The sequence below is a fragment of the Equus quagga genome, chromosome 13 (assembly GCF_021613505.1).
Source record: "Equus quagga isolate Etosha38 chromosome 13, UCLA_HA_Equagga_1.0, whole genome shotgun sequence".
Classification (NCBI taxonomy): domain Eukaryota; kingdom Metazoa; phylum Chordata; class Mammalia; order Perissodactyla; family Equidae; genus Equus; species Equus quagga.
Window position 1 is genome coordinate 96,643,659 of NC_060279.1, and position 18,441 is coordinate 96,662,099.

An 18,441-nucleotide genomic window follows, 5' to 3' on the forward strand; every position below is an offset into this window, starting at 1 on the left:
CACTTTCCTCATAGTTGTCTCCTGAGCTAGGTGGGTGGTTCACGCCCATCCTCCCCAAGCACGCCTCCCTCAACCCAGAAATGTTAGGCTACAGGGCTGAGGCTGGGATGCGAGTCTAGGTGCCTGTGTCAGCAGGAGGGAGACAGGGAGAGAGGCAGCCTGCCAGGGGAAGGGCCCTCTCCCTGACCAGGGGACTCTGTGACAGAGGGCCTGGGCTGTCTAGCTCACTGCTGTGTCCCCAGCGCCCATCACTGTAATATTTCTGATGAAATATAAGGATGGGAGTCTCCCTCCCAAAAGGATTCCCAGACTGGCATTCCTTAATCTGACAATTCACCATAATTTAGGAGTTGGTTTTCAAATCGTGTTCTGTGTTTCCTTAGCTTCTGTATTTGTCATCCACTCTTCACAGAGCAAATTGTGTTATCCATATTTTCTCATTTTCTGTATTTGATGCTCTGGCATTTGTGGCCTTGCTGACCAGCGAGAAACTGCCCCTTCCAGAGCCAGCTGACTCTGAGAGACAGTAAACAATGTATTGGGGAAACTGCCTTTCATGTAGAAACACATCAGTCCTGAGTCTACGCCCCTAACCACCCCCTTTAGCTCTCACACACCAAGCCAATATTTTCCCTACCCTAAATCAACCCAGGGCCCGGTACCTGACAACTAGGGACAGCCCATATGACCCAAAGTCCACCGGAATTATTCAGACTAGCCAGTCTTATGCTGTTTATCTTGTCCTGCCTCTTCCGTGGAAAGTCCTGTAAAGGCTATGGCCTATCCCTTCCCTCACTCCTTTCTGCCTCCTGACCCACCCTGGTGCTTCTCCCTGTGAGTTGGTCCCTGAATCATCTCCATAAACTAGAATCTTGTGGGTACAAATGGGACAACTCTAGAGACTCAGAGATCTGATCTTGCCGTGGCTGACCATGGCCCCATCGCACCATGTCTCGGGTGGTGAGACAGGAATGCGTGGGCTCAGGTGACCAGCAGGGTGGAGTGGTGGGGAACAAGGCTCAGGAACCACAGTGCCTGAGTTTGAACCATCCAGCTCCATGAGTCTAAGTAAGTTCCTTAAGCTCTCTGTCTCTTTCCCCATCTAAAATTCCTTCCTCCATGGGTTGTTGGGAGATTAACTGAGTTAACATGTGAGGAGTTGGGAGCATCTAGTGGTACATGGGGAGCAAGATACATGAGTTAGTTTTCACTGATCAACAGAAGTTTAGTGAGCACATACTCCATATTAATGTAGGCACAGGAGCTGTATCCAGGAACAGGAAAACCAAGGGCTTCCCCTCAAGGAGTTTGTAAATTCTAGCAGGTGAGACAGACTAAAAGCCAACAGCATAATGAATAAATAAAATGACCTAAGTTAGTGATAAACACCACCAAGAAAATTAAACAAGGAAATATGATGGATACTAACTGGTGGGGGCTGCTGTAGATTGGGTGGTCAGGGAGGGCTTCTTTAAGATGTCTTCTGAGAGTCAGCTGTGGGAGCGTGGGGGGAGAAGCATTCCTGGGGGAGGGAACAGTAAGGGCTAAGGCCTTGAGGTCATGGAAAATCCAGGAGCATCAAACAAAGGCTCTGACCATGTCTCCTCCTACCCAAATGTCAGCTCCATGAGTCAGGGATTCATGCTGATTATTCACTGTTGTGATTGTTTGACCCGCCCACCACCGCTATCCTCCAGAACAGTTCCTGACACATAGTGGGGTTCCTAATAACCATGTGTGGAATAAATAAAAGCTATGCCTTCTAGGGATCCAAAAAACTTGAACACACAGCTTCTCCAGGTGGGCACGAGGGAGCCCCACCTTGCATCATTTCAGGGTGTTCATAGGCTCCTTCTATCAATCTTCAGACATCAGGCTAAGATCCCTCAGTTCTCCAAATTTGAGGGCCACATCACTAGAGTCCACATTTCTCTCTCTCGGTAGTACAGGAGTTAAAATGACAGCTTGGAGCCAGATAGCTGGGCATTGAAACCTAGCTATGAGCTGGTGATCTGGACAAGTGACAGCCCCTCCACCTGCCTTAGTCTCCCCTCTGTAAAATGGAGATAATAGTTGCCCTCATGGTGCAGGCTTGTTTTCATGGAGATTAGGTGAGATGTGTGCAATGTACTTAGAATGTGCCTTGGACATAGTCAGCGCTCTAGAGGTATCAGCTGTAATCATCACCATAGAGACTTATTGGGATTTAAAGAGATCAGGTCTGTTGGGGCCTGCCAGAAAATGTGTACTGTAAATATGACTGTGCTGGCTGCTCATGAGGCTTCCTGGGTCAAGCTGGCATGTCTTGGCCAGGTCACCTACCCCTTCGATTGGATCATGTCTCTCCTACCTGCTGCTGCCCTGTTCTGCCTCAGCCACATCTCCCTCTTTTTCATTGGACTGTTTCTACTTTCCTTTGTGTCTCTTTTTCCCTCTCTCTGACCTTCCATCTCAGTCTCTCAGTAGTGCAATGGCTCTTTCCCCTGAATCTCTACTTCTTGCTTCTCTAGATTTCCCCACATCTCTGGGTCTCTCTCATTCTTTATCTTTGTCTACACATCTGAGTGAGTGTCTCTCTATCTCAGTCTCTCTTCCTTTCTCTCTATGTGTCTTTCTCCATCTCTGGCTCTGGCTCTGGCTCTCCCTCTGTCTGTGTCTGTGGCTTTCTCTGGTTCCTTCTCCCTGTCTGTCTTGGTCCCGGTCAGTCATTCCCTCCCTCCCTTCCTCTCCCCATTTCTCTCTTTCTGTCTCTCGCTGACACTGTCTATTACTGCCTCACCCCCCAGAGAAATATATTAAGCATCTTATCAGCCAATCACCTACACGGCAACACTAGAAAACTCCTTACCCCGCTCACAAGAAGCCAACTCGAGGAACTACAGGTGCAGAATGGTGTGTTAATTCTATCTATGCCCCTTGAGAACCTGGTGACCTCTGGTGAGTCAAAGTCTGTGTGCAAAATGAGAATGACACACAGAGACATGAATCATGAGAACATTTAACCAAAGAATTTAGCACAGTGCTGGCACACAGAAAAGGCTCAAGAACGGGCAATCCCTTCTTATCCTTCCCTCCTCTGCTGGACCAGCAACCAATTGATAGTCCATGCTGCAGTCTGCGCACTACCTGCCATCAGCTTCAGTCCATGCTCAGCCCACTGCTCAGCCTCACTGCTGTAGCCATCGGCCCCACGCACAGAAATTTCCTCCCTGACAACAGATTGCAAAGGGCTGAAGAGCCTGAATTAGAGAGTGGGCGGAATAACTAATGGCAATGGCACTGTGCTGATGGCTTTCAGTACATTTAATCTGGACAACAACCTGGCAAGGGAGGTACTTTTATTATATTTTCACTTTACATAAATGGAAACTGAGATCGAAGATGTGAGATGTCTTGTTTAAGAACACTACTTACCAAGAAAGCAGCAGACGCAGGACTTGAACCTGATTCCCCCTGACCCAAGAGCATTCCACGATCTTGCACGTGCTCTCAAAGGATAAAATTGGAGGGTTTGGACATGAATGAAGACAGGGCTGAAGCAATGAAGACAAGAGAATGGCCTTGTGAGTTTACACTCAATGGTGAGCACAGAGGGAGCCCAGAACTTATGTAAACTCCACAGCATGGCAAGCTCCTATGTGGGACCTAAGCCCTAGGAAGTTTAACCTGAAGGTATTCAGGTTACTGAAGAAGCTCATTCCCAAGAACTTTGTAACCAGGGACCCTGCCCAAGAGCAGTTCCTTTTTCCTGATGCCATGGAGATCTGAGAGGTCACCACCCTCTTCCTGTATGCCATGTGTCCATCCTGGTGATCTCTACCACCTGGAAGCACGTGAACTAAAGAAGCAAGATGCCCAAAGGCATTCATCTATGCTATGTCTGGGAGCTTGGCTGGGACCCCACTCCCTGTCCCAAACTTCCACAACGAGTGTGTCTGCTGGATATCAACCCTGCTGTTTGCAGATTGTTTTCCTTTTGTTTCCCTATCAGCTCTGAGTCAATCCCTATGGCAGACACTGTTAATTGTTCCCCTACATTCATTTACCCCTTCTTTCTTTGGTATTAGAACCCGTAAATATGAGCTCAAGATCATTCAAAATAAAGACTACGTTTTCTTTGAAGCTAGGTGTGACACTGAGACTGTAAGCAAATGAGATTTGAGGGAAAGTGATGTCTGCCACTTCCAGAGTCTTCCTTCCACTCCCCTGCTCCATCATCCTGCTGGTTGGAATGCAGACCCAGCATATGAGGAAGTTAGTCATCCTCAACTGTGAGGGTCAGGGCAATGCTCTAGGAAATTGTAGTGCTAAAGCCAGAAGAAACAGGTTCTTAGCATTGCAGCTGCCGTATCAGCATCTGATTACTTACCTCAGACTGACACATCAGAGAACAACTGTTATCCTTCTCAAACCACTGTTATTTTTGGGTCTCTGATATATAAACATACAACATCCTTTCTTCTTATGACTTCCTAGTTGGATTTCCCGCCAACCCACATTCTATAGGAACTACACACCTCCATACTCACAAAGACTTGACACTCTAAGATCCATCCATTCACCCCCACTGCCCATGCACCAAGTTCAAAACGCCTTCCCCCTCCAAGCTCCCTCATTCAACCTTCTTTTCCTCTGTCTCCCTATTGTGCAGGAGTTCTTCCATCCATTCATATCCAACCAGGAACTTATCTGAAACTCTAGCTATGCTCCCTTCCAATAGCATCCATTCTTTTATCCTTTGTCCTCCAATACATTCCTCCACTCCTCCTTCCCACCATGCATCCATTTAACCATCCATTCACTCTTTCTTCCATTACATCCTCTCATCTATCTATCAATATGTTTATTTATTCATCCTTCCATTCACCAGTACCTTCAAACTTTCGTCTATTTTTCATCCTGTCATTAATTTATCCATTGATCAAGCTACATCCAATGATTCTCTCTCCATTTGTCCACTCACCCAGTTATTCAACCATCCATCCTCCCATCCGTTCCTCCTTTTCATCATTCAGTCCTTACTTTCATCCACCTATACAAGCTTTGATCCATCTAAAAATCCATTTCCCCTTTATATATGTCATTCTCGTCAAGAAATTCCAAACTGATTGATTCATTTTCCCTTCCTCCCAGTCTGATCTTCTCACTGAGTCATTTTTTAGGAGGGGAGAGGTTGGCATAGGGTCTCCTCTTTAGAAGAAAAGAAAAAGGGAGGGAAAGAACAATGAACTGGGCCCTTGTGGGGAGAACAAAACAGCAGGAAGACTGAGAAATGGGCCTCTATGCCGTTCCAGATGACCTAAGCTGGGCTCTTCATCCTCACTCACACCCCAGTTTCATTAAAACACATATGCTCATTCCCTATCACCCACCTGAACGTCCATACCCCACATTCTCTACTCTAAGTCCTCTCTTATCTCACGTTTCCGCATCCAAAGCTGTTCTCTATCCAATGAGGGATAGAAAGAGGTGTAAGGAAGAAGGCGCCTCACAAGAGTCTGACACAGGAGGCTGGTGCTGCCCCTACTCCACTCTCCCTACAACATGGCTCACTGTGGGACTGTGGACATGAAGGAAAGAGGAAGCCCCTTAAAAGGAGGACCCAAGATAACTCGTGGTACGTCCCCATCCCTGGCCTGTGGGTAAAGGGAAGAAAAAACAGACCTTAAGGTGCTAGCAGGTATGACTCTGGTCAAGACGGAGCACTGGAAATTCTTTTGCTACTTCTTAGCTTGCTGGAAGCTTGAGGTTGGGGGAGAAAGAACAGATCCAGGAGGAGGCTGGCTTCCTGTTAGAGATGTCCCAGGAGATTATGTGCATGGGGTCCAGTAAAGGATGAGAAGAGCATATGGTATTGTACTGAGTTGAATAGTGCTTCCAAATTCATATCCACCCAGAACCTCAAAATGTAACTTTATTTGGCAATATGGTCTCTGCAGAAGTAATTACTAACATTAAGATGAGGTCATACTGGACTAGGGTGGGCCCTAATGCAATGACTAGTGTCTTTATAAGAAGAGAAAACAGAGAGACACACAGAGAGCAGAACACCATGTGCAGATAGACACAGACACACTGGGAGGACACCATGTGATGTTGAAGGCAGAGATTGGAGTGATGCATCCACAAGCCAAGCAACACCAAAGTATTGCCAGAAACCACCAGAAACTAGGAAGAGTTAAGCAATAATCCTCCCACATTGCCTTCAGAGATTATGGCCTGCTGACACCTTGATTTTGGACATCTGGCCTCCAGAACTGTGAGGGAATAAATTCCTGTGTTTTAAGTCACATAGTTTGTAGTACTTTGCTATGGCACTCCTAGGAAACTAACACAGGGATGAGAGGTCAGCCCTGAGAAGCTCAAACCACATGATATGGGTCCCATCGAGTGTGGGATGGTTTGAGCTCTAGGGAAGGTCACGTTGGGTGTTCCTGGATATCACCAGCTGGGGCTCCAGGCTGACTCTTCACAAGAAAGATCATTAAAATTTCTCTTGCCCTTGAAATCTTCACCCAGGGACCATGGCTAGGATTAACGGATTCTGTGAATTTTCTAAAATTAGATGCAAAACCCACTGAGCATAAATATTCATGCAGTCCAGTTTGGGAATAGTGTCACATTCAAAAAAGCATAACCCTGCCTCCAAAATGAAGGCAAAATAACTTGAAACTGTTATTGCCTTTCTATCAGGACAGTAAGAAGAGATTGTGGAAAAAAAGGCACTGTGGCAGAGACTAGCTAAGTGTTTGTCAATCCTGTTTCTTCCTCCTGGGCACACAAGAAAATTACGTTTCCCAATATCCCTTGTAGCAGCTAGGTTAGGATCAGAAACATCAGCATGTGTTTTATACAAGTAAGAAATAAGCCTTCCTGTGTTGAGTTAATATGATTTGAGGATTGTTTGTTACAGCAGCTAGCTGACTTAATTGGGGATCCAAGCACATTGTCCTTAGGATCTCATTGAAATCTCCTTTTCTCTCTTCCTCACTGCATCAATTCTCTGCAATTCTCTGGAGACATTGCCTCACCCCCATGCCATTCCTTCACCACCATCTCTTCCCTCATCACTCTGCCTTGCACCGACTACCCCCTTCAATTGGCCTTCATGCCTTCATTGCATGCCTAGCTGGTGCTTCGGCCAGAGTAGCCCCTTTGGAATTATAAATTGTCTTATGCTCTCTTTGTTTTTCTCATGGGTCTGAGCACCCACACATCCACCTCTGTTACTGTCTCCTACAGTCCTCTCTCCTTCTTAAGTTTTTCAGGTGGAATTGGCTGTGGTCACTTGTATGCCAATCATTCCTTTTGTGTTCATTACATATGTACACTTGTATGTGGTGGGGGATGGGTTCATCTGAAAGTAACCGGGAAAAAATAACAACCGGAGCTTTAGTAAGATCATTTAATTCTCTTCCATATTCCAGGCATTTTGGAAGTTGTTCGTTCAGGGTTAGTTTGGTGCTCCACAGGGTCTGGCTCTTCCATCTTGCTCTAGTATGTATGTTTTCCATTCCCAAGATTACATTATGGTGCCAGATGACTGCTGGAGCTCCAGCCATTGATTCCACATGACAGCTATCAGAAAGAAATAGAATAAAAAGAGGGTCAAGGATGTAAACTGTGTTCGTTGATGGAAATACCAAGAAGATGCCACATGACCATTCTGCTATGTCCCATTGACCAGAACCTAGTTATGTTGCCACATCTGGCTGAAAGCAAGGCTGGGAAATGTAGATTCAACTCTAGATGGCCATGTGCCCAGCAACAAATTGGGGTTTCTGTTATGGAAGAAAGTGGCTGCAGATTTTAGGGGGCAATTGGTGGTCTCCATTACAGTGTACAAATGTTGATTTTTCTAGATATACATACATCTCATATATCTTCTTCATGAATTATCTGTTTAGATCTTTTACCCATTTTAATAATTAAGGTTTAAAGACAATTTTTGCATAGAAGTCCTTTATCAGGTGTGATTTGCAAATATTTTCTCCCAGTTTGTGACTCATATTTTCATTCTCTTAATAGTGTCTTTCACAGGCAAATATTTTTAATTTTGATATCGCACAACTTACTAAACTTTCTTTCATGAAGTATGCTCTTGGTGTTGTATTTAAAAGCTCATTGCCAAATCCAAGTTTACAGAGATTTTATTCTTATGTTTTCTTCTATAACTTTCACAGTTTTCCATTTTACATTAAAGTCTATGATATTATTTGAGTTAATTTTTGTATAAGGTGCGAGATATGTACCTATGTTTTCTGTTGTTGTTGCTTTTGTTTTTTTCATATGTATTTCCAATTATTGCAGCATCATTTTTTGAAAAGATTATCCTTTGTCCATTGCAAGGGTTTTTGTCAAAAATTGGTTGACTATATTTGTATGGGTCTGTTTCTGGACTATTTTCTTACGTTGATCTATATGTCTGTCCTTTTGCCAATGCCATCCTGTCTTGATTATGGTATCTTTATAGTAAATACATCCAGGAATATGAGTCCTTTAACTTTGTTTTTTTCAGAATTGTGTTGCCTCTTCTAGTTCCTTTGCCTTTCCATATGAATGATAGAATCAGCTGGTTGATACCTACAGAAAATCTTACTGATATTTTTATTGGAATTGTATTAAATCTATGGAACAAATTGAAGAGAAGTAATATCTTAATAATATTGAGTCATCAATTCTTGAACATGGTATTTTTCTCAATTTATTTATAACTGCTTTGATTACTTTGCATTTTATAGATTTTTGAACGTAGATCTTGCACAGATTTTGTTATATTTACAACTTAGTACTTCATTTCCTGGTGCTAACTTAAAGAGTATTTTTTCAAAACATTTAGATTCCAATTATTCATTGCTGGTGTACAGGAATACATTTGCCTTTTGTATGTTAGCCTCCTATTTTGTGACCTTGAAAAATTTACTTATTAGCTCCAATTTTTTGTGTATTCTTCAGGACTTTCTACAGAGGCATTCATATTGTCTGCAAATGAGAACTGTTGTATTTCCTCCTTTCCTGTCTGCTGTTTATTTCTTTCTCTTTCTTCATCGCACTAGATAGGACTTGACATTATGATGTTGAATGCGACTGATGAAAGAGAACATCCTTACCTTGTTCCAGGACTTAGAGAGAAAGCATTTAGTCTTTCACTATTAAGTATGATGTTACCTGTAGGCTTTTCATAGATATCCTTTATTAGATTAAGGAAGTTCCCTTCTATTCTTAATGTGCTGAGCTTATTTATCATGAATGGATGTTGAATTTTGTCAAAAGCTATTTTGGCATCTATTGATATGATCATATTTTTCCTTAGTTATTAATATAGTTAAATACATTGATTTTTTGTGATGTAGTATTCTTTTTATATATTGCCGGATCTGATTTGTTAATGTTTTTTACATCTATGTTTATGAAAGATATTAGTCTGTAGTTTTCTTTTCTTTTAGTGTTTTGTCTGTTTTGAGTATTAAGGTAATGCTGGCCTCATAAAATGAACTGGAATGTCCTCCCTCTTCTTCTTGAAGAGGCTCTTTAGTATTGGTGTTTCTTCTTTAAGTATTTGGTAGAACTCATCAGTGAAACAAACTGAGCCTTTAGTTTTCTTCTTCTTTTTCAGATTTTCAGCCAGAACTTCAGTTTCTTTAACAAGCATAAGGTTATTAAGTTTATCTATTTCTTCTTTTGTGAGTTTTTGTAGTCTTTCAAAGATTTTGTGTATTTCATCTAACGGTTCAAATTTGTGTGCATAAAGTTGTTTGTAATAGTCCCCTATTGTCTTTTTAATGTCTGTGGATCAGTAATGATGTCCCCTCTTTCATTCCTGATATTGATAATTTGTGTCTTCTTCCTTTCTTTTCCTATTAACCTGGCTAGATCAATTTTATTAGCCTTTTCAGAAGAATCAGTTTTTGGTTTGATTGATTCTACTTTTTCCCAACTATCAATTTCATTGATTTCTGCTCTACTTTTTATTATGTCCTTCTTTCTGCTTGCTTTAGATTTAATTTGCTCTTCTTTCTATAGTTTCCTAAGATGGAAACTTAGGTTACTGGTTTTAGATCTTTCCCCTTTTCTAATATATTCCCGCAGTGCTATAAATTCCTTTTAAGCACCATCTCAGCAGCATTCCACAAATTTTGACTTTCATTTAGTTCAAATATTTTTTAGTTAGGTTTGAGACTTCCTCTTTGACCCATGGGTTATTTAGAAGTGGGTTGTTTAATTTCCAAATATTTAATTTTTCTACATATCTTTTTTTTTAAGATTTTTTTTCCTTTTTCTCCCCGAAGTCCCCCGGTACATAGTTGTATATTCTTAGTTGTGGGTCCTTCTAGTTGTGGCGTGTGGGATGCCGCCTCAGCATGGTTCAATGAGCAGTTCCATGCCTGCGCCCAGGATCCAAACCGAGGAAACACTGGATCGCCTGCAGCAGAGGGCGCAGACTTAACCACTCGGCCACGGCGCCGGCCCCTACGTATCTTTTTTTTATTGACTTCTAGTTTAATTTCTTCATGGTCCAAGAATGCAGAATATATTTTTCTATTATTTTCAATTTGTCGAGATTTGTTTTATAGCCACAAACATGGTCTACCTTAGTGAATGTTCCATGTTTACTTGAGAAGAAAGTGTCCCGCCGTTGTTGGATGGAATCGTCTATGAATGCCACGTAGGTTAAGTTGGTTGACAGGGCTGTTTAGATCATCTATAATCTTACTTATTTTCTGCCTTCTTGATCTATCAATTATTGAGAGAGGAATGCTGATGTCTCCAACTATAATTGTGGATTTGTCTATGTCTCATTTCAGATCTATCAATTTATGTCTTGTGTGTTTTGAATCTCTGTTGCTGTGTGCTTTCACATTATGATTGATATTTCTTCATGGAGAATTTACTCCTTTTTCATTACGTAATGTCTCTCTTTATCCTCAGTATTCTTCTTTGTTCAGAGATCTATATTGTCCAAAATTAATATACTACTCCAGCTTTCTTTGATTTAGGTTTGCATGACACATGTTTCTCCACTCTTTTGATCATATTAATCTAAGCCTTTATATTGAAAGCCTGTTTCCTGTAGACAACATATACTTGAGTCTTACTTTTAATTTAATCTGACAATCTCTGTTTTTTAACTAATGTATTCAGTGTATTTAATTAGTGCATTTCACATTTAAACTGATTATTACCTAATGAAAAGAATGGACAGAGGATCTGGACAAAGAAGATATACGGATGGCCAACAGGCACATGAAAAGATGCTTGACATCACTAATTATTAGGCAAAGGCAAATCAAAACCACAATAAGATATCACCTCATGCCCACCAGAATGGCTACTATTAAAAAGAATAGCAAGCAAGAGAAGATATGGAGAAAAGGGAATCCTCGTGCACTGTTGGCGGGAATGTCAAGTAGTGCAGCCACTATGGAAGACAGTATGGAGATGCCTCAAAAAATTAAAAATAGAACTACCATGTGATCCAACTATTCCGTTTCTGGGTATTTATCCAAAGAACATGAAAACACTAATTCAAAAAGATATACGCACCCCTATGGTCATTGCAGCATTATTTACAATAGCCAAGACTTTGAAACAACCTAAGTGCCTACCAACAGATAAATAGATGAAGAAGATGTGGTATATATATATACATACACACAACTGAATAATACTCAGCCGTTAAAAAGCTGAAATTTTGCCATTTGAAACAATGTGGACTGAGAGTATTAGGCTAAACGAAATTAGTCAGATGGAGAAAGACAAATAAAGTACGATTTCACTCACATGTGGAAAATAAACAAATAAACACATAATTACAGAAAACAAACTGGTGATTATCAGAGGGAAAGGGAGGTTAGGGAAGGTGAGAGGGGTAAAGGGGCACATGTGTAGAGTGAAAGATGGCAACTAGACTGTTAGTGAACATGTTGTAGTCTATATAGAAATTGAAATATATGATGTGCACCTGAAATTTATATAATGCTACAAACCAATGTTACCTCAATAAAAACATTTAAAAATATTTTTTAAAAACCTTATTATTGATTTATTTGTATTGAAGTATACCATCATGCTAGCAGTTTTCTATTTGTTGGATTATCCTATGTTTCTTGTTGCATTTTATTCTGCCTTCTCTGATTTCAACTGAGCATATTTTGTGATGCAATTTTATTTCTGCATGTGACATATTATTTATATCTGTTTTTAAAATTTTCTTATTGGTTGCCTTGGGCAATGTATAATCTTAAATTATAGGAATTCATTTTCAAATAAAAATGTACCATTTTATATGCAATGAAAGAAACTTAAAATGATATACTACCAATTCTTCCTTCCTATCTCCTGTGTCATTCTTGTCACATGTTTCACTTTTAATATGCTATAAATACCCAACACATTGTTAATGTGATTACTTTAAAGTAGCTTTTGGAGCAATTAAAAACGAAAGGACAAAATAAAAAATATTATATTGAAGCTTTATTTATTTCATCTCTAAGTCTTCATGTCTTTGTGAAGATCCAAGTTTTGACCTTAATCATATTCCTTCTGACTGACGAACTTCCTTTCATATTTCTTCTAGGGAAAGTAGGCTGGCAGTGAATCTCCATCCTCCCCTCTTCTTTTTGTCTAAGAGTCTTTATTTGTCTTTCATTTAAAATTTTTGTTAAAATATACACAACATGAAATTTACCATTCTAACCATTTGTAAGTGTGCAGTTTAGTGGCATTAAGTACATTCCCATTGCTGTGCAACCATCACCACTTTCCGTCTCCAGAAGTTTTTCATCATCTCAAACTGAAACTCTGTACACATTAAACAACAGTTCCCCATTTCTCCTTCATTTTGGAAAAACATTTTTACTGTATATAGAATTCCTGGCTGACAGTTTTTTTTCTTCCAACACTTTAAAGATGTCACCCCATTATCTTCTTGCTTGCATGATTTCTAACAAGATGTATGCCATAACACTTGTCCTTGTTCCTCATGAGTGAGGTGTATTTTTGCCCTAGATGCCTTCAAAATCTTCTCTTTGTCTTAGGTTTCCTGAGACACCTAATGCTTACATTTGGGTTTTTTCATATTTACCCTGTTGGTATTCTTTGAGCTTCTTGTATCTGGGGTTTGGTGTTTGTCATTACCTTTGAGGAAAAAAATCACCCATAATTTCTTCTAGTATTTCCACTGTCTCATTATGTCTCTCTTTGTCTTCTTCTCCTGGTATTCCTGTCATCACATGTTACATCACTTTAGATAGGGAGGGATGGAGGATGGGGGAGGAGAAAGAAATAGAGAGAGGAAAGGAGAGGAAAGACAAAAAGAGAGAGGGGGTGAGATGAGAAAGGGAGAATAAATGATGAAAGAAGGAAGATATAGGGGGAGAGTCTTTGAAAGAGAGAAGAGAAGAAGGGGGAGGAAGAGAAAGAAATGAGGAAAAGAGAGAAGAAGAATGGAGGGAGGGGGAAAAGGGTGAAGGGAGAGAGTAAGGAAGGAAGAGCGGCAGAAAAGGGGAGAGATATAGAAACAATACAATTTTCAAAATGATAAAAACATAATTCTCAAAATAGATGTCATACATATGTCAAAGATTATTTAATTCATTAATGAGGGAACCAGGTGTAAACAAAGCTGGTTCAAAAGACGAACAAAACACAAGGATTTTATAGTTCAAAAAAGAAAGACAAGAAATGCTAAGTTAAATAAAAAACTGGTTAACGTCTAATTTTATTGCATTTTTTTACTGAGGGAAAGGTCATCTCTACCAAACAGAAAAGATAGTAATCATGCCTTAAGAGTTTTACAGAATTGTAAAATGCTTAGACCCTGATCAATTGTATAAACAAAGTGACATTCCATTTTGGAATGAGATTATTTTTACAAGGCCATGTTAGAAAATACAGTCATGTAGTATATAACAATGTTTTCGTCAATGACAAACCGCATATATGACGATGGTTCCATAAGATTAGTACCATAGAGCATAGGTGTTTAGTAGGTTATACCACCTAGCTTTGTGTAAGTACACTCTATGATGTTCACACAATGATGAAATCACCTTATGATGCATTTCTCAGATGACAATCCCATCATTAAGTGACACTTGACTGTATACTTAGCTTGACATGAAAAAGTTCCATAATCATATTTTCCTTATTTCCAGGATAATATTTCTTAGCAGGAGGAAAGAAATTCAAAAGCTCCGTTCACTATCCTTCCTACTCTTCAATAGGAGAATAACCCCTATGATAAATTCACCCTCTAGAATTTGCTTCCTAAGATTTGACAAGTTTCTTTTGGCTGGGACTGAGAGCAACAGCTATGCACTGGCTGTAGCTTCCTGCTCCTGATCAAAATGTCTAAGAGGAGGTAAAATGTCATCTGAATACTGTCCCCGTAGCTCCTCACTTTTCTCAAGCTGGAAGAATCTTATCCCCAGCTTGAAGAATCCATAGACCACTGAAAACTTAAAATCATAGAATTCTGGAATCTTAAAATATTAGAACAACAGAGTCTGAGAACCACAGGACCTTGGAAAAATGGTAGCTTGGGGAGGCTGTTGATCTCTGTCTTGGAACCATCCCACAAAACACCTCCCATAATGCGCCTTCTCAGACTATGCATGAAGATCTCCAAGACTCACTTAACTTAACTCCCTAGAAAAAATTCAGTTCTGGGTACCCTCCTTCTACTGCAGCCAAAAAGGAAGCCAACAGATTTCTCCAAGTTTCCATGGTGAGGGGAATGAGAAAGGACATTCTGTCTCCACTCAGCTTTTCCTGGTCCCAGCTCCATTGTCCCAGCAGCACTCTGTCTAATTTTCATTTTAACAAATATTTATTAAATGCTTGCTGGGTGCCATAATTTATTGAATTGTCCCCAAACCCTAGAATATCAAAATAATCACTTGGCCCATTTTCGAGATGGGGAAACTGAAGCATACATAATGCCCAAGTCTTGTTCTCAGGGAGTATTAGGACCAAGCTATTTTACAACCATCTAACCGTGCAAAAAGCCCTCCATCATTTGAGCTCTTCATTAATTGCCAACGCCTATGTTAAGAGTTTCACATACTTGTTATCCCAAACTTCAAACACTCTAAAAAGGAAGTGTTATCATCTCCAAAATACAGATGAGGAGAAGCTCAGAGAGGGATGCTCACTTTTCTGTAGTCTTCATGACTGTCAGTCTCCAGAGTCATAGAGTGTTGTTCCCTGTATGGCATTATCTGAGACATGAACAACAGAGCCTACTGAGCCCAAACTGAGTGCTCTTCTCCATTGCCTCCCCCAACAGGAAGATAGAGACTTTTGGGGGAAATGCAGTTCATGTGGAACTCCTGATATCAGCAAGCATCTGAGTAACTCCCCCTGTGCTCCCTTGGATCACCTGTCAACATTCACCCTGAGCCCAAATCTCCAGCTTTGGAAATGCACCACTAGTGGTGTGCTGGTAAAGGTTTAACAGCCACCTCTTGAGTGGGAAAAGTCCTGATTTATAGAGATTTTGTGGTGCAAATACATCCACCATGGCCAGTCTCAAGCAACCAACAAACCTGATGTCACTGAACATGAAATTGGGAAGAGACATACAGAACCACACCATCATATAGTATTTTCACCATGCAGATACAAATAGGGGTAAATAACCTCAAGAACATAGGTAATGGAAAAATAATTAAGAAGTGATGAGCTTTGAGTATTTACGACCTTCTTTTACAAATATAATGAATTCCATTCTAAGTTTAGATGATTTAATTAACAACGATTGTGTTTCAAAATCAGCTCACATGATTCCTAAATGTTTAATAGTCAGCTCTTGAAACAGCTTCACCACACCACTGCCCCTCACCTACAAGTTCCACATCAAGCTCTGCTGAGATACCTGCCCAGGGCGGAAGGGAATTTCTGGAGTGCAATGCCTAGGACTAGGATTCAGCATTTACATGCCGATGTGGTTGTACGAGTTGTTAAGGGTATCTTTTACAGAGGTTGCTAAATAGCTAACTCAGACACTTCCTCAGGACCAACTTTCACAAATATCCCATTCAGCAACTAATGTGTCCTCCAGGACCCTCCTTCATCTCCAGCCACTCTCTGTTTCTGCTGCATCACTTGTTAAGTAATTTTATTATCACCACTGGCAATATCCAATTCCATACATACATCCTCCCTCCAAGGAATTTTGCAATACCTCATAACTGATAGTCTACACTCTGTGCTGGCATTGGGCCATATTATGCATTTCGTCCCTTTTGAGAAACTCTGAACTAAAAATTTTTCTAAGCTCTCTTCAAGTGCTGAGAACCCAAGCTAGAGCCTGAGAGTGAGAGGAGATGTGGAGAAGAAGTTGGAAGACTCCCTGGTGGGAACACGAGATTATGGCATTAAATGACTTTGGCACACAGAAACTCTGGAGAATAACAGATTGTTGTTGTTTTAAGCCACTAAGTGTTGAGGTGTTTTGTTATATAGTATGAGATATCTAATACACAGGTATTTTCTAGTTATGATAGAGGATAGCCAATTTTCTTAAAGGGAGAGATATCAAGCTTCCATTTTACATAAATAAGTTTAAGTTCTTAAAAAGGAGAGTCAATTTAAAGAAACACTAAATAAATATATGGGTGGTACTCAAATATGGCAAAAATACAGTAATGAAATGTTTGTAGCTGGACGAACACTTCCCTCCTTCAATGATTTTCAAGCATTCTTTACCTATAGCAGCTGCAATTCGTAGGATATAGGTTAACGACTATAATAAAGACCCAAGACAACAGTTTAAAGGAGGTGAAACAAGATGAAAGTTTAATTTTCTTCCACTTAATGGCTCAATGTAAGCAATCCAGGACTGGCCAGGTAGTTCAATGGTGTCAAAGACCTAGACTCCTTCCATATTGTTGCTATTCCTTCCTTAGTGTGCAGTCCTCCCCGTCTCTACATCCCACTCCAATCAGTAGGAAAAGGAAAATATTCAGGAGGAAAACTCACCCCCTGTCTTTAAGAGGAAGTTGCATGCACCAATTCTGCTCAAATCTCATTGGTGAGAACTTGGGCACATGGCCACCCTCAGTTACAAGGGAGCCTGGGAAATGTAGTTTTTATTTTGGATAGCCATGTGGCTGAATAGGATTCTACCACTATGGAAGAAGGGAGAACAGATATTGGGGGACATCTAGGTGCGTCTGAAATATAAACTTTTTCTCAAATATGGTCAGGTATGGATTGATGTATCAAACGAGATGGCAATGAGAACTATACTACCAAGCGCTTCAAAACATCTGGATGCCTTTTCTCCTGACAGGTAATGTATTGCCTAATGGTGCATACCATTTAAGGGAGTCACACGGAATCCCCCAAAGTTCATCCAGCAGCCCCAGGTTATAAGAAGACTTGCTTTACAGTAACAAGTCATCTCTGACCATGTGCCCTGCCTGGTAAGCTGGTTGTTTGGATTAGAAGATACCCTGCTTGTCAAGCACACAACTCAATGCCTGACACAAAGATGACACTTCATAAAGAAAGAAAGACATTCCTGGCAGAATCACAGCATGTCTTAGTCCCAGACGGAGGGACATGTGACTAGGCATAAAATGATCCAGGTTCCATTTCACACACACCCCCTATGGAACCTAAATCACCCTCTCTCCATCTCACTTTGCCCTGGGTTTGTCTCTTCTCTGTCTCTCTCTTTCTTTGCTTTCATCTCCCTGGCCATCTCCATTTCTGACTTCTTGTCCATTTGGGTTGCTGCTGATACTGACCCTGATATCAGTTTCCCCACATTAAACCCAGTATATATGGGGTTAAAACCAAAACACTCATTCCCTGCTTACTCTCTGGCTTCCTGGCTCCAGAATCCACTATCCTCCATGGAGACAGACACCACCAAGGAGAAGCACCTGGATTCATTATCTCCTCCCCACGAAGAGATACAGGCTGGTGAGAAAGCTGCTGACCAGCAAGGCCACAGGCTTCCTCCTCTCTGCAAGTAGTCTCAAGGCCAAAGACAGGCTGGTGGGAAAGCTCCAACCAGCAAGGCCATATGCTCCCCCTCCTCTACCTAAAACCCTAAATAAAAACCCTTCCTTTTAGCTTTTTGGGGAGTTTGGGAATTCAGAAGTAGCTACCCTCTCTCCTTGCTCAGCGCTGTGCAAAAATAAAATTCCTACTTTCTTCCACTACGCCCAGTGTCAGAGATTGGCTTGCTGCACATCACGTAAGTGAACTCACTTCAGGTCCGGTAACACTGCCTCAGAGTCAATGGTTTTTCAATTGAGAGAGAGAGGGCTGTGTGGGTTCCTCTTATTTCTTCTTCTTTGGCCATATGTCTCTTTCTCAGTCTCTAGCTCTGTTTCACTGAAACTATTTTTCTGTTTTATTTCCTTCTGATGGTATCTCCCTCTCTCTGTTTCTTAATTTCCTTTTGTCTCTGTGTCTTCGTTGGTA

At 40.8% G+C, this 18,441-nt stretch overlaps 1 protein-coding gene across 2 annotated transcripts in view; it reads left to right on the forward strand.

The window, feature by feature from the left end:
- The first annotated feature begins 790 nt into the window (after positions 1-790).
- The window catches only part of LOC124251038 (cytochrome P450 2G1), a 28,575-nt gene continuing 10,924 nt past the window's right edge, over positions 791-18,441 (forward strand). Inside the window, exons 1-2 of one of the 2 annotated variants that reach the window (XM_046683452.1) lie at positions 791-834; positions 17,211-17,296. The gene's annotated coding sequence lies outside the window, so the exon portion shown is untranslated. Of the gene's footprint in view, positions 835-17,210; positions 17,297-17,884; positions 17,935-18,441 lie in introns of those variants that run through there. The other variant, XM_046683453.1, reaches the window with a different exon arrangement.